Below are 14721 nucleotides of genomic sequence, written 5' to 3'. Positions count from 1 at the left end.
CTGAACCCAGCCAGAGTCAGCACCTTCAGGGGAGGAGAGGGAGGGGAACCAGTGAGTGTAGAACTGAACCCAGCCAGAGTCAGCACCTTCAGGAGAGGAGAGGGAGGGGAACCAGTGAGTGTAGAACTGAACCCAGCCAGAGTCAGCACCTTCAGGGGAGGAGAGGAAGGGGCACCAGTGAGTGTAGAACTGAACCCAGACAGAGTTGGTGGTGAAAACTGGGAGCGGAGGACAAGCTGTCTTCAGACATGCGAGGTGTTTGAATTTCAGCACAAGGAAGACGGAGAGTGTATGGGACGGGGATTTACAGCTTTAAAGGAACAAGAGAGGAAAGAATTTTCCATAAAATCTAGAATTATCTGTTCTGAATTTCTGTCCTGTACTTGACATTATTTTTGCAAACTCCTTTTCCTGGGTAATAGAAGGGGAGGATTTGCAGACGGGAAACACTAACCAAACATCACGTCAAGATCTGACTGAATCATTCGATACCTCAGGCCTTTGAATGTGGAAGGAGAAATGTTTGTCTGTTCTGTCTGTGGCTACAGATTTCAAACATCAGTGTGACTAGAAAAACACCAAGACACACACACCCAAGTGAGAGTGTTCCAGTGCACTGACTGTGGTAGGAACTTTAACCAGTTACACAGCCTGGAAAAACATCGCACCATTCACTGCAGGTAGAAACCGTACACGTGTTCTGTGTGTGGACGAGGCTTCAACTGGAGAGACACAAGGGTACAAGCACCATGGAGAAACCATGGAAATGTGGGGACTGTGGGAAGGGATTCAAATTCCCGTCCCTGCTGGAAACTCATCGACGCAGTCATTCCGGGGAGAGACCGTTCGCCTGTTTACTCTGTGGGAAGGGATTCATTTGTTCATCCCACCTTCTCACTCACCAGCGAGTTCACACTGGAGAGAGACCGTTCACCTGCTCCATGTGTGGGAAGGGATTCACTACCTCATCCCAGCTGCTGATGCACCAGCGAGTTCATACTGGCGAGAGGCCGTTCACATGCTCAGTGTGTGGGGAGGGATTTACTCAGTCATCCAGCCTGCTGAGACACCAGCGAGTTCACACTGGGGAGAGACCGTTCACCTGCTCAGTTTGCAGGAAGGGATTCACTACCTCATCCCACCTGCTGAGACACCAGCAATTTCACACTGGGGAGAGACCGTTCACCTGCTCCGTTTGCAAGAAGGGATTCACTACCTCATCCCACCTGCTGACACACCAGCGAGTTCACACTGGGGAGACACCGTTCACCTGCTCCATGTGTGGCAAGGGATTCACTGTGTCATCCCGCTTGCTGACACACCAGCGAGTTCACACTGGGGAGAGGCTTGTATGTCCGGTGGAATTCACTACTTCCTCCAACCTGCTGAGACACCAGCGAGTTCACAAGTGACTGCAGGGTTTGGATTCTGCTGTTATCCCAGATTAAATCGTGTTCATTCTGACTGTTGAGGTTTCTTTCTGCTGATATTGATTTCCCTATAACTGGGCTGGAGTTTAATATTCTGGATATTTGACCAATTAATCAAGGGAAAAGGCTGATAAAAATAATGCTGATTGTGTTTGCATCCATCTTTAAAGGGCTTTCTTGAAATACTGAAAACTACAACAAATGGAGCTAATCTTTTTTAAACAATTGAGAATAAAATGAATTGAGTCTGCAGGTTGGTTTTGGATTTCTCTGGGATGGAGCCGGACAGGATGTGCCTTGATATACCGCCGGTGTCCAGTAGATGACGCTGTCCATCCAATTAACTCTGACTGAGAGGAACGTGACTGCCCCCTAGGGCAGGAGGAATGAGGGCAGCTCAGGGTCAGACACTGATCTCATTCTCCCCACAAGTACATCACACACGGCACCCCCCACCCCACCTCTCCCTGGGGCAGCTCAGACACTGAACATTCTGCACCCTTCCTGGGATATCTCTGGGTCAGACACTTGGAGTCAGAAGGGGAAGATCCAGTTTTCATGGATAATGTAGGAACCAAAGACATAGGTAGGACTAGGAATGAGTTTCTGCTCAAAGAGATAGAGGAGTTGGGGTCCAAATGAAAAAGCTAAACCAAAAGGTAATAATCTCTGGATTGTTACCTGAGCCACACGCCAATTGGTGTAGAGATAAGCAGATTAGAAAGTAAATGCGTGGCCCAAAGATTGGTGTGGGACGCATGAGTTTGCTTTATGCACAATAGCACCAGCACTGGGCAAAAAGAACATAAGAATTAGGAACAGGAGTAGGGCATCTAGCCCCTCGAACCTGCTCCGCCATTCGATAAGATCATGGCTGATCTGGCCGTGGACTCAGCTCCACTTACCCGCCCGCTCCCCATAACCCTTAATTCCCTTATTGGTTAAAAATTTATCTATCTGTGACTTGAATACATTCAATGAGCTAGCCTCAACTGGTTCCTTGGGCAGAGAATTCCACAGATTCACAACCCTCTGGGAGAAGAAATTCCTTCTCAACTCGGTTTTAAATTGGCTCCCCTGTATTTTGAGGCTGTGCCCCCTAATTCTAGTCTCCCCTACCAGTGGAAACAACCTCTCTACCTTTATCTTGTCTACCCTTTCATGATTTTAAATGTTTCTATAAGATCACCCCTCATCCCTCTGAACTCCAACGCGTAAAGACCCAGTCTACTCAATCTATCATCATAAGGTAACCCCCTCATCTCCGGAATCAGCCTAGTGAATCGTCTCTGTACCCCCTCCAAAGCCAGTATAACTTCCTTAAGAAAGGTGACCAAAACCGCACGCAGTACTCCAGGTGCGGCCTTACCAATACCCTATACAGTTGCAGCAGGACCTCCCTGCTTTTGTACTCCATCCCTCTCGCAATGAAGGTCAACATTCCATTCGCCTTCCTGATTACCTGCTGCACTTGCAAACTAACTTTTGGGGATTTATGCACAAGGACCCCCAGGTCCCTCTGCACCGCAGCATGTTGTAATTTCTCCCCATTCAAATAATATTCCCTTTTACTGTTTTTTTCCCCAAGGTGGATGACCTCACACTTTCCGACATTGTATTCCATCTGCCAAACCTTAGCCCATTCGCTTAACCTATCCAAATCTCTTTGCAGCTTCTCTGTGTCCTCTACACAACCCGCTTTCCCACTTATCTTAGTGTCATCTGCAAATTTTGTTACACTACACTCTGCCCCCTCTTCTAGGTCATCTATGTATATTGTAAACAGTTGTGGTCCCAGCACCGATCCCTGTGGCACACCACTAACCACAGATTTCCAACCCGAAAAGGACCCATTTATCCCGACTCTCTGCTTTCTGTTAGCCAGCCAATTCTCTATCCATGCTAATACATTTCCTCTGACTCCGCGTACCTTTACCTTCTGCAGTAACCTTTTGTGTGGCACCTTATCGAATGCCTTTTGGAAATCTAAATACACCACATCCATCGGTACACCTCTATCCACCATGATCGTTATATCCTCAAAGAATTCCAGTAAATTAGTTAAACATGATTTCCCCTTCATGAATCCATGCTGCATCTGCTTGATTGCACTATTCCTATCTTGATGTCACGCTATTTCTTCCTTGATGATAGTTTCAAGCATTTTCTCCACTACAGATGTTAAACTAACCGGCCTATAGTTACCTGCCTTTTGTCTGCCCCCTTTTTTAAACAGAGACGTTACATTAGCTGCTTTCCAATCCGCTTGTACCTCCCCAGAGTCCAGAGAATTTTGGTAGATTATAACGAATGCATCTGTTATAACTTCCGCCATCTCTTTTAATACCCTGGGATGCATTTCATCAGGACCAGGGGACTTGTCTACCTTGAGTCCCATTAGCCTGTCCAGCACTACCCCCCTAGTGATAGTGATTGTCTCAAGGTCCTCCCCACATTCCTGTGACCAGCAATTTTTGGCATGGATTTTGTGTCTTCCACTGTGAAGATCGAAGCAAAATAATTGTTTAAGGTCTCAGCCATTTCCACATTTCCCATTATTAAATCCCCCTTCTCATCTTCTAAGGGACCAACATTTACTTTAGTCACTCTTTTCCGTTTTATATATCTGTAAAAGCTTTTACTATCTGTTTTTATGTTTTGCGCAAGTTTACCTTCGTAATCTATTTTTCCTTTATTGCTTTTTTAGTCATTCTTTGCTGTTGCTTAAAATTTTCCCAATCCTCTAGTTTCCCACTAACCTTGGCCACCTTATACGCATTGGTCTTTGATTTGATACTCTCCTTTATTTCCTTGGTTATCCACGGCTGGTTATCCCTTCTCTTACCACCCTTCTTTTTCACTGGGAGCTGTTCACTCACACAAAGAGGGAGCTGTTCCATTGGGATGGGCTTGACTTGAACTGGGCAGGAACCAACGTCCTGGCGAATTGAATAACTAGAGCAACACACAGTGCTTTAAACTAATGAAGGCGGGGTAGGGAGATCCAGGAAAATACAACACGCTGTAGATACAGAGAAACAGCAACAAGAGACATGTCAAGGCTGTAGAGCAGAGCAGAGTTTTGGGTAAAAATAAGCAGAGTGTATCGGGAAGGGACAGAGAGAATAACAAAGGTAATCGGGCATTACTGACTAAGGAGACATTAGCGAAAAATAGAAAAAAGTCAAAATTTAAGGCACTATATCTGAATGCATGAAGCATTCTCAACAGAATAGATGAATTAATAGTGCTGATAAAAATTAATCAGTTTAATCTAATAGGCATTACGGAGACGTGGTTGCAAAGTGACCATGGTTGAGAACTAAATATTCCAGGATACGGAACTTTTAGAAGCAATAGCAAAATGGAAAAGGAGAAGAGGTAGCCCTGATAATAAAAGATGGGATAAAGACAGTAGAGGAAAAGGATCCTAGCTCGTAAAATCATGAAGTAGAATCAGTTTGGGTGAAGCCAAGAAATAGCAAGGGGCAGAAAACATTGGTGGGAGTTCTTTATAGGCTCCCAAACCATAGTGGTAATGTAAGGCACTGTATGAATCAGGAAATTAAAGATACATGTAACAAAGTTAATACAATAATCATGGGGGACTTTAAGCTGCATATAGACTGGGCAAACTGAATTTGCAGTAATAGTGTGGAGGACGAATTCATGGAAGGTATACAGATGGTTTTCTAAATCAGTATGTTGAGGAACCAACTAGTGAATAGGTTATTGTATATCTAGTAGTGTACAATAAGAAAGGGTTAATTAATAACCTTATAGTAAAAGGTCCCTTAGGGAAGAGTGACCATAATATGATAGAATTTTGCATAACGTTTGAAAGTGATTTTAATTAAATCCAAAACTAGGGTCTTAAATTTAAACAAAGGAAACTATGTAGGTATGAGGGCAGAGTTGGCTAAGTTAGATTGGGAAAATACATTAAAAGGAATGACTGTAGAAAAGCAATGGCCATCACTTAAATAATGAATTAATAATTTACAACAAACATACATTCCGTTAAGGCATAAAAACCCCACAGGAATAGTGGTCCAACTGTGGCCAACAAGAGAAGTTAAAGATAATATTAGTTCAAAGGAAGATGCTTATAATGTTGCCAAAAGGATCAGTAAGCCTGAGGATTTGGAAGATTTAAAAATTCAGCAAAGAAGGACCAAAATATAGATGAAAGGGAAAATAGAATGAGTAAGCTAGTGAGAGACATAAAAACAGACTGCAAAAGCTTCTATAGGTATATGAAAAGGAAAAGATTAGCAAAGGTAAACGTGGGTCCCTTACAGGTGGAGACAGGAGAAATTATAATGGGTTATAAGGGAATGGCAGAGAAATTAAACAAATACTTTTGTGCTTGTTTTCATGAAGATACAAGAAACCTGCCAGAAATATTGGAGAACCAAGGGTCTAGTGAGAATGAAGAACTGAAAGAAATTAGTATTAGTACAAAAATGATACTGGAGAATTTAATGGGGCTGAAAGACGATAAATCTCCTGGAACTGATGGCCTACATCCTAATGTTTTGAAAAAGGTAGCGAAAGAAATGGTGGATGCATTGGTTGTCCTCTTCCAAAATTCCATAGATTCTAGAATGGTTCCTGTCGGGGCAAAAAAAAACTCAATTAGGGAAAAAGTAATTTAGTATAATTAAAATATAAAGTAAGAAAGACTGAGAGACAAGTTTACATGCATTCATGGTAAAATAGCTGAATCCCACATCCGAGCAATTAAGTTGAAACACTATGGTCAGATAAATTCTCTTCGTGCCCCCCCCCCCCGCTACCCCCCCAGGATTTATGTAGACAGCTTACAGAAATAACGAGAGAAGGCCACGACGTTCCAGACACAGGAGATAATAGAGACAAAGGTCTCTTTAAAGCAGAGTGTAACCAGACTCTGCCAAAGATAACAAGCCTGGGAAGATGTTCCTCAGATGGTATACACAACACATAGGGACTGTTCCCCAGCAACGGCTGTCAGAACAGAATGTGCCAATAGAATCATTAGAAATTACTGTAACCAATAGAATCATTAGAAATTACTGTAACCAATGGAATCATTAGAAATGACTACCAATGAAATTGCCTTTAACCTGTATCAACCAATGTATTAGTAATAGGTGGGCAGGGACTGATGGAAAATGGAACACTTGCCCGCCTAGTTTCTGTTTTTCGGCTCTATAAACATGTAATTGAATCGCTTGTCCTGTGAGACCGGGAGCAGAGCAAACAGCGAGTGAACTGTTTGCAACCGGTTCTCCCTTGATACATCAGGGTTTAATAAACAACTCTTTTCTCTTTAAAATGTGAGTGTTATGTTTTTAATACTCCACAACATTTTTGGCGTCATGAACAGGATGCCACGGGCAGTCTACAGATGAACATATATGAATCCATCATGAGTGAGTATCGTTAACTACCACTCATAATCCGATGCAGGACGTTATGAGATGTGCCTGTTGCCTGGGGTACATTAAATCTGTGAAAGGTCAGTTATGGTGTAAAAGACTTGAGGGAATTCGGAAGTCACGATAGACACTATCATAAGGCCTCGATGTAGAAGTGGCCTCTAAGTTCAAGGAGAACTGGATAGAGGAACCATTAATATCTTAGAGTACAGATAAATCGATAAGGGTGTTGATGGGGATTGCTGGCTCTAGGGGTAGAGGGACAATCAGTATCTAGAGATACAGTTTATATTGATAAGAAGTCGGTGAGACCATAAACACCGGGGTTAGGTGATACAAAGTGGGAAGATGTTCTGTATCTGACAATACAGTGAAACTGATATAAGGGCAGATGTACCAAAACCTGAATATTGCGTGTAAAGATACATTAGATTGGGGGCCAAATGGCTCGCTTAGTAGATATTTTTCGGTTGACCATAAAAAAACCTGATAGTGACTATCTTAAATGACAGATGGATCCAAAAATAGAACCGGCCAAACAATTAATAAGCTTTGTTGAATGAAAAAATACTTTTGTGAATGTCTGTCTTTAAAATGAAAAGTACATGTGTGATTTTTGACTGCCGAATATTTGAGGTGGGAATTAATGAATTTTTCATGTGTCTGAAAGCTGTTTAAAGAAATGGTGGAGCAGTCTGTTTGTTTTAGCCCCACCCACTTTTTCAGACAGAGTGAAAGTTTTTTTTAACCCTTTGTAGTGTTGTCCTGTATGTGGGAAGTTTTAAGAAAGTATAAAGAAATTCGACACCTCACTTACTTGTCAAAAGAAAACACGTAATCATTGATTACATTGTGTTGAAAGACAATAAATTTAGTCTAGGAATGAGATAAGAATGGAGAAGGGAAATTGTAATGCCTTAAAAAAAAAAAGCCTGTGAGGCTGCAGGCTTGGGGAAGTGCACCTCCATTTTCCTTTGTGTAAAACCTTGACATGAAAGCTTCTATCTCAGTAAAAAAAAGTTTTAAATAAAAGATTGGCAGTACAATATTTGAATTGAGATTTTGAGATATTTCAGATGATTCGCCTTGATAAACATTTTGGTTGTATTGGAAAATCTTGGGTTTGGAAGCCTTTTTAATAAAATTACACAACTACTGTGTCAGAAACTGAAGCTTTAAAAGATGTAATTTATGAAGGACTGTATCACAAAGTATATCTTGAAGTTACAGAGCAAAAGATTTTCGACGTATGCTATTCCTACTTGGATTGGAGTTTTTAACGTGCAACTTCTAAAACAGAATTTAGGCACATAATTATAAAACAAGTACTTTGTATTCTGTGATCTGTGAATCACTGAGAAACTGTAAGCATAAATGAGAAGTTTGATATTAAAAAAAACAGTATTACCATATTTGATATTTTGTAATCCAACAATAATACAAATACTACAAAAGGGAAGCAGAAATTAGGATGGGAACATTGAAGAGTTAATTTTGTTGTGAAGGTTTCGAGTACCACTGGTTAAGAAAAGGCACAACAAAATACTGAGATACATTTAAAATAAAAAAGTTAAATCTGATTTCTTAAAAAAAAAAGAAATAAAACTAAAAGTTTTGGAAACAATCTAGAAATACCTTCAGGGATCAGGTCAAACTCCTGGGCAAGTGGGGAGCTATCTGCGAAAGTGTAAAAGGACTTTGGAAAAATGTTAAAACTACAGGCTTCAGCAGTTTAGAACAAAGGACAATATAAGTTGAACTTGTGACTTCAGATACAGTGGTTGAAGAACCACAGAAAGTGAGATAACGGAAAGCAGCTTTCAAAGCCTGCGTACTAGATTCTGTTCCAGTTATGGAAGAGACATGGGCATAAACATTAGCCTGTCACATGGGCAGAACCAACGGTTGAGCAGCTGTCAGTCACAACTGTTCGATTGTTCGATCAGAGAGTCTTTGCTAGAGTTCTGTCCCCTGCATGCTTGTAATAAAATTTCTCACATCATAGCCTACCGATGACTCCGGGTGGTTTATTTGGGCTGAAGTTTCGGCTCAAGTTGCTTCTATTTTTTTGGAGCAACTAGTTTAATATGGAGTATCTTAGAAATTGCAGTTTAAGTGAGTTAGTATAGTTTAGTTTTAGTACAGGTTTTTTTTTCCAAAAGGGGACGTTACCAGCCATTTACACCTCTTTTTTTGCAAGTTTAGGCAGTGAAAAGTTACTCCAAACTAAGTTACAACAGAGTAAGTGTCCACTTTTGTACGCTCTGAAAAACCTTGCAGAGACTTTAGAAATCAGGTGCAGGTAGCCAGAGATAGGGGGAAAGGGAAGTTCGAGGATTTTCCAAAGCATTAAACACTTCACTTTTAAAAATAAAGAACCATCATCAATAATAAATGATAAATAAATCAATAAATAAAAAATTAAAAAATTAAAAATCATTCAATAAATCAACAAATAAAAAATAACACTTTCCTATTTGGGAGCACCGGGAGCCCTCCAGCACTGCACACAGCAACAAACACATGCAACCCATACACGCAGGCAGCAATACTCGCGTCTTTCCCTCAATCTCTTTGTTTTCCTCCTACCCCCGCCCCTCCAAACATTTCCGAGACAGTCCCAAGGAACACTCGATGGCCAGCAATTCTCCCTTTCTTGTTTGTCATCTCCAGGTCCGAGCTCAGGATCTCCTCCTCCTCCGCATAGTCGGTCACCTGCTCTAGGAGCCCATTCGACCAGGGCTAGGGTCTGCATGCTTTGGGCCCCTCCCACACAGCCTGCAGCACACGCACACAGAACCTGGGGGCCAGGAGCTACTGCATATGTGCGCAGACTCCACTGTGCATGCGCGCAGCTGCCGGCACTCTTTTTGGCCCAGGGCTGTAGTTCCGCCCCCAGCTGCTTGTGCTGCACTGTGTTGACTGTGAAACAGGCCTGCTGGACTCGGAAAATCGCGAGGTAAGAGTTAGGCACTTTTCATTCTCAAAAATAGACGGGCGTCTCGGAGTGCATTCTGGGAGGACATCTGAAACCTGGGCCCAGTATTAGGACCATGACAAAATAGAATCAGAAAGTATGTGAGCGAATTGAGTGAGCAGTTGAAAGGTATGTGACAGAAGGTCCGAGAAAGGCAGAAGGAAGAGAACGAAGGTGGTGAGATAACCACCTCAGCTATAATCCCCTAGATGGGGCAAAGGTAATGGTTAAGGAAGTGGCAGAGAAACCAGGGTTCGCACCTAGGTGGAGTGGACCATTTGAGGTATTAATTAGTGGAGATACATGTGCTTGCGTGAATATGAAAGATAGGGGCCGATGGAAGCACTGGTCCCAGCTGAAATACTATAAAGGTACGACAGATGGACTTTTTAGAGGATTAGGATGGATATTTGCAATATTAGGGGTACTGGCTATAATTAAATGAATCTGGAAAAGGGTACATGTCCGGAGAAATGGGGCAAACAATCCGGCTAAAATAGAAATGGTAAGACTCTAACTAAAAATCTGGAATATCCAGGATGTTTTTCATCAACAGAATATAAGCATGATCACCACTGCCCTTACGAGTCTACAAGGACAAGCTACAAGGCTGCCCCTAGGGGGCCCAGAAGCATATACTCACACCAGAGGGTACAACAACTACATAAAGCAGCCCCTAGGGGGCGGCATCCGAGTGTCAGGTGCGTTTATCTTGAAGCCACAAGATCAGTGGGTAGCAAAATGTTACCTGAATATTGTAAACCAGGGGAATTAACCTTGGGAAAGCGATTGGTAGTTAAACTTGGAACAGAAGCTACATTGTTATTTGACAATGTGCAGCATAAAATGTTACCTGTGAGCATAAATTTAACAGCCCTATACCTGCCAGAAAAGTTTAGCCCCAAGGCTAAAGTGCTGTACACACGATTGCTCGACACAATCCTGAGAAAAGCTAGTGACACATCAGGAGCAAGGAAGTATCATAAGCAGCTGAGACACAAAGGAGGAAGACAGAGGAGACCTATAGGGAATGATGTATTAACAGTAGTAAGTACAGGGACCTCTCTAGTAAATGCACTAGATATACAGGCGATTCAAGCAGGAGTAGATAGTTTGAGGGGAATGATGGAGGTACAGATGAGGAAACAGGCCGCGATAGAGATAGAATTTTCAGAGTTAGGATCTAAAACATCCAAAATACTGCTGGAGGGTATATCCGTATTGGAAGGCCATGCACGAACAATTAACGAGCTAAATAAGCAGGAATGAGAGGACGATGCCGAGGTCAGGAAAAGAGACACATGTCATGCCTATGGGAGATGGTTGATCGGTCAGGTGAGACACAATATGGATCATATACAAACCGGGCGAGGTCCAGATTGGATAAATAGCACCCAGTTGAAAGAAATGGCACAGCACACTGGGCCATTAGATGCCTGCACCCTGAAAGGAATGACGAGGGTGTATGCGGTTACAGGAGGATGTGAGGGGAAACAAACATAATACGAGGGGAAGAGTACATCTGCGATGGACCAGTATGAGATCAAAAAGAATGGAAATAAAAGGGGAATATCTTTATCTGGGTGCCGGAGAGAAGGAAGCCTAACTATATGCCCTCACCCAATGGGAGATGGGAGCAAGGATAGCTGCGGGTTTGACAATACTATGGAAGGATGTGTCATTGGAATAAGCCCTGCCCGAACCGAACCCACACATTAAGCCTATCAAGGGCAAGGAGAATATTGTGTGGTAACTACGATTACAGAGGCTTGAATGGTAACCTTACAATGCAAAACTTTTGCTTTACTCCCAGAGTGTCAGTGGCAGTGAGAAGAGCACACATGACATATATACACGCCAGAAAGACAATGACAATAAATATAAGTGATAAGATTAAGCAAGATATTGATGATTACATGGAAGAGCAAGCACCACCAATTCCCCTGTTACTTGAAGATTTAACTGAGCTTAAAGGATTATTAAGAAATAACATTAAAATATATTATGAGCTAAAGGATAAAGGCAAAGAACTGGACAGTGAAATAAAGGATAACCTGAAAAACCCACCTTGATACTTGAGATTATACATCCATGGATAAGAATCCTTTCACATACCCTAGTGGTAGCATAGACAGTAATAGCCTTGAGTTGGTTGGTGATGCTATGTAACAAGTGCAAAGACAGGAGAGGCATACCCAAGAAAAGTTACAAGCTAGGAATTAGAATTATATTCCATGCGTTAGTCCTAGTGCAGCAATAGTGGTGCTGATACTTCGTGGAGAATGTGCAGGCAGATACAAAAGATGCAGAGTGAAGACGTGGCCAAGGCCCGTAACCAAGAACGCAGAAAGCCTTTGTTAGATCCAAAAAGGGGTAATCAAACACAAAGACAGCATGAATACCTGATGAATCGTGGCTGTCCCAATCCTATTGCCTGATCAACGAAACCGAGGTGGGAGACGCACGAATTAAGACAGGGAAAGGCAGGGAAAGGAAAATTGTTGTTCATGGTGAGTATTCGAGGTTACCACCTGATCAAATGGGGGATTGTAGGGGCAAAAAACCTCAATTAGGGGAAAAGTAACATGGTGTAATTAAAATATCAAGTAAGATAGATTGAGAGACAAGTTTACATGCATTCATAGTAGAATAGCTGAATCCCACATCCCAGCAATTAAGTTGAAACACTAAGGCCAGTGAAATTCTCTTTGGAGATAAGAACCCGCTCCCCTCTGTGCCTCCCCCCAGGATTTATGTAGACAGCTTACAGAAATAACGAGAGAAGACCATGGCGTTCCAGACACAGGTCATAATAGGCACAAAGGCCTCTTTAAAGCAGAGTATAACCAGATTCTGCCAAAGATAACAAGCCTAGGAAGATGTTCTTAGGATGGCATACACAACTCACAGGGGCTGTCCCCCTAGCAACGGCTATCAGAACTGAATGTACCAATAGAATCATTATAAATTACTGTAACCAATAGAATCATTAGAAATTACTGTACCAATGAAATTACCTGTAACCTGTATCAACCAATGTATTAGTAGTAGGTGGGCGAGGACAGGTGGAAAATGGAACACTTCCCCACCTAGTTTATATTTTTCGGCTCTATAAACATGTAATTGCACCACTTGTCCTGTGAGACAGGGAGCAGCACAAACAGCGAGTGAACTGTTTGCAACCAGTTCTTCCTTGATATATCAGGTTTTAATAAACATCTCTTTTCTCTTTAAAAGACCTTTCTTGTGTGAGTGCTATATTTTTAATACTCCACAACAGTTCCCGTGGGTTGGAAGGTAACTTGGCTATTTAAGAAAGGAGGGGGGGAGAGAAAACGGGGAACTACAGACCAGTTAGCCTGACATCAGTAGTAGGGAAAATGCTCAATCTATTATTAAGGACATGGTAACCGCACTTAGAAAATAATAATAAGATTGGGCAGTGTCAACATGGTTTTATGAAAGGGAAATCATGTTTGACAAATTTGTTACAAGTTTTTTGAGTTTGTAACTAGTAGAATAGATAAGGTGGAACCAGTAGATTTGGTGTATTTGCATTTTCAGCAGGCATTCGATAAGGTGCCACACGAGGTTATTGAACAAACTTAGGGCTCATGGGATTGGGGATAACATACTAGCATGGAATAAGGATTGATTAATGGACAGAAAACAGAGAGTAGGAATAAACGGGTAATTTCCAGGTTGGCAGACTGTAACTAGTGGGGTATCGCAAGGATCAGTGCTTGGGCCACAGCTATTCACAATCTATATCAATAGTTTGGATGAGAGGACTAAATGTTATATATCCAAGTTTGCTGATGATACAAAGCTATGTAGGAATGCAAGTTGTGAGGAGGGTGCAAAGAGGCTTTAAGGGGATATAGAGGGGTTAAGTAAATGGGAAAGAACATGGCAAATGGAATATTATGTGGAGAAATTTGAAGTTATCCTCTTTGGTAGGAAAAACAGAAAAGCAGACTATTTTTTAAATCGTGAAAGAAATGTTAGTGTTCAAAGGGACCATGGTGTCCTTGTACACGAATCACTGAAAGTTAACATGCAGGTACAGCAAACAATTAAGAAAGCAAATAGTATGTTAGTCTTTATTACATGAAGATTTGCGTACAAAAGTAAAGACATCTTACTGCAATTATATTGGGCCCTGCTAAGACCACATCTGGAGTACTGTGTACAGTTTTGGTCTCCTTAACGAAGGAAGGATATACTTGCCACAGAGGGAGTGCAACGAAGGTTCACCAGACTGATTCCTGGGATGGGGGGATTGCCCTCAGAGGAGAGATTGAGTAGACTAGGCCTACATTCTCTGTATAGAAGAATGAGAGATGATCTCATTGAAACATACAACATTTTTACAAGGCTTGCTTGACAGGGTAGATGCAAAGAGGATGGTTCCTCTGGGCTGGGGAGTGTAGAACCAGGGGTCACAGTCTCAGGATAAGGGGTCGGCCATTCATGACAGAGATGAGGAGAAACTTCTTCACTCAGAGGGTAGTGAATCTTTGGCCTTCTTTCCCCCAGAGGGCTGTGGAGGCGTATTGTTTTACTATACTCAAGACAGAGATCGATAGATTTTTGAATATTAAGGGAATCAAGGGATATCGGGACAATGCAGGAAAGTGGAGTTGAAGTAGAAGATCAGCCATGATCTCATTGAATGGCGGAGCAGGCTCGAGGGTTTGAATGGTCTATTCCTGCTCCTAATTCTTATGTTCTTAAGTATGTATTTCTTTAGGTAAGGAGACAAAAACTGTACAAAATAATCCAGGTGTGATCTTACCAGGGTCCTATATAATTGCATTAAGACATATCATTGCAGCAAAGGGAACATAGAGAGATTAAGTGAGCAGTAAAAACAGTGGAAGGGGGAATT

Source organism: Pristiophorus japonicus, unplaced genomic scaffold (assembly GCF_044704955.1).
Source record: "Pristiophorus japonicus isolate sPriJap1 unplaced genomic scaffold, sPriJap1.hap1 HAP1_SCAFFOLD_785, whole genome shotgun sequence".
In the NCBI taxonomy this organism is placed as follows: domain Eukaryota; kingdom Metazoa; phylum Chordata; class Chondrichthyes; family Pristiophoridae; genus Pristiophorus; species Pristiophorus japonicus.
The sequence above is the reverse complement of the archived record's forward strand: the minus strand, read 5'-3'. Positions refer to the sequence as shown.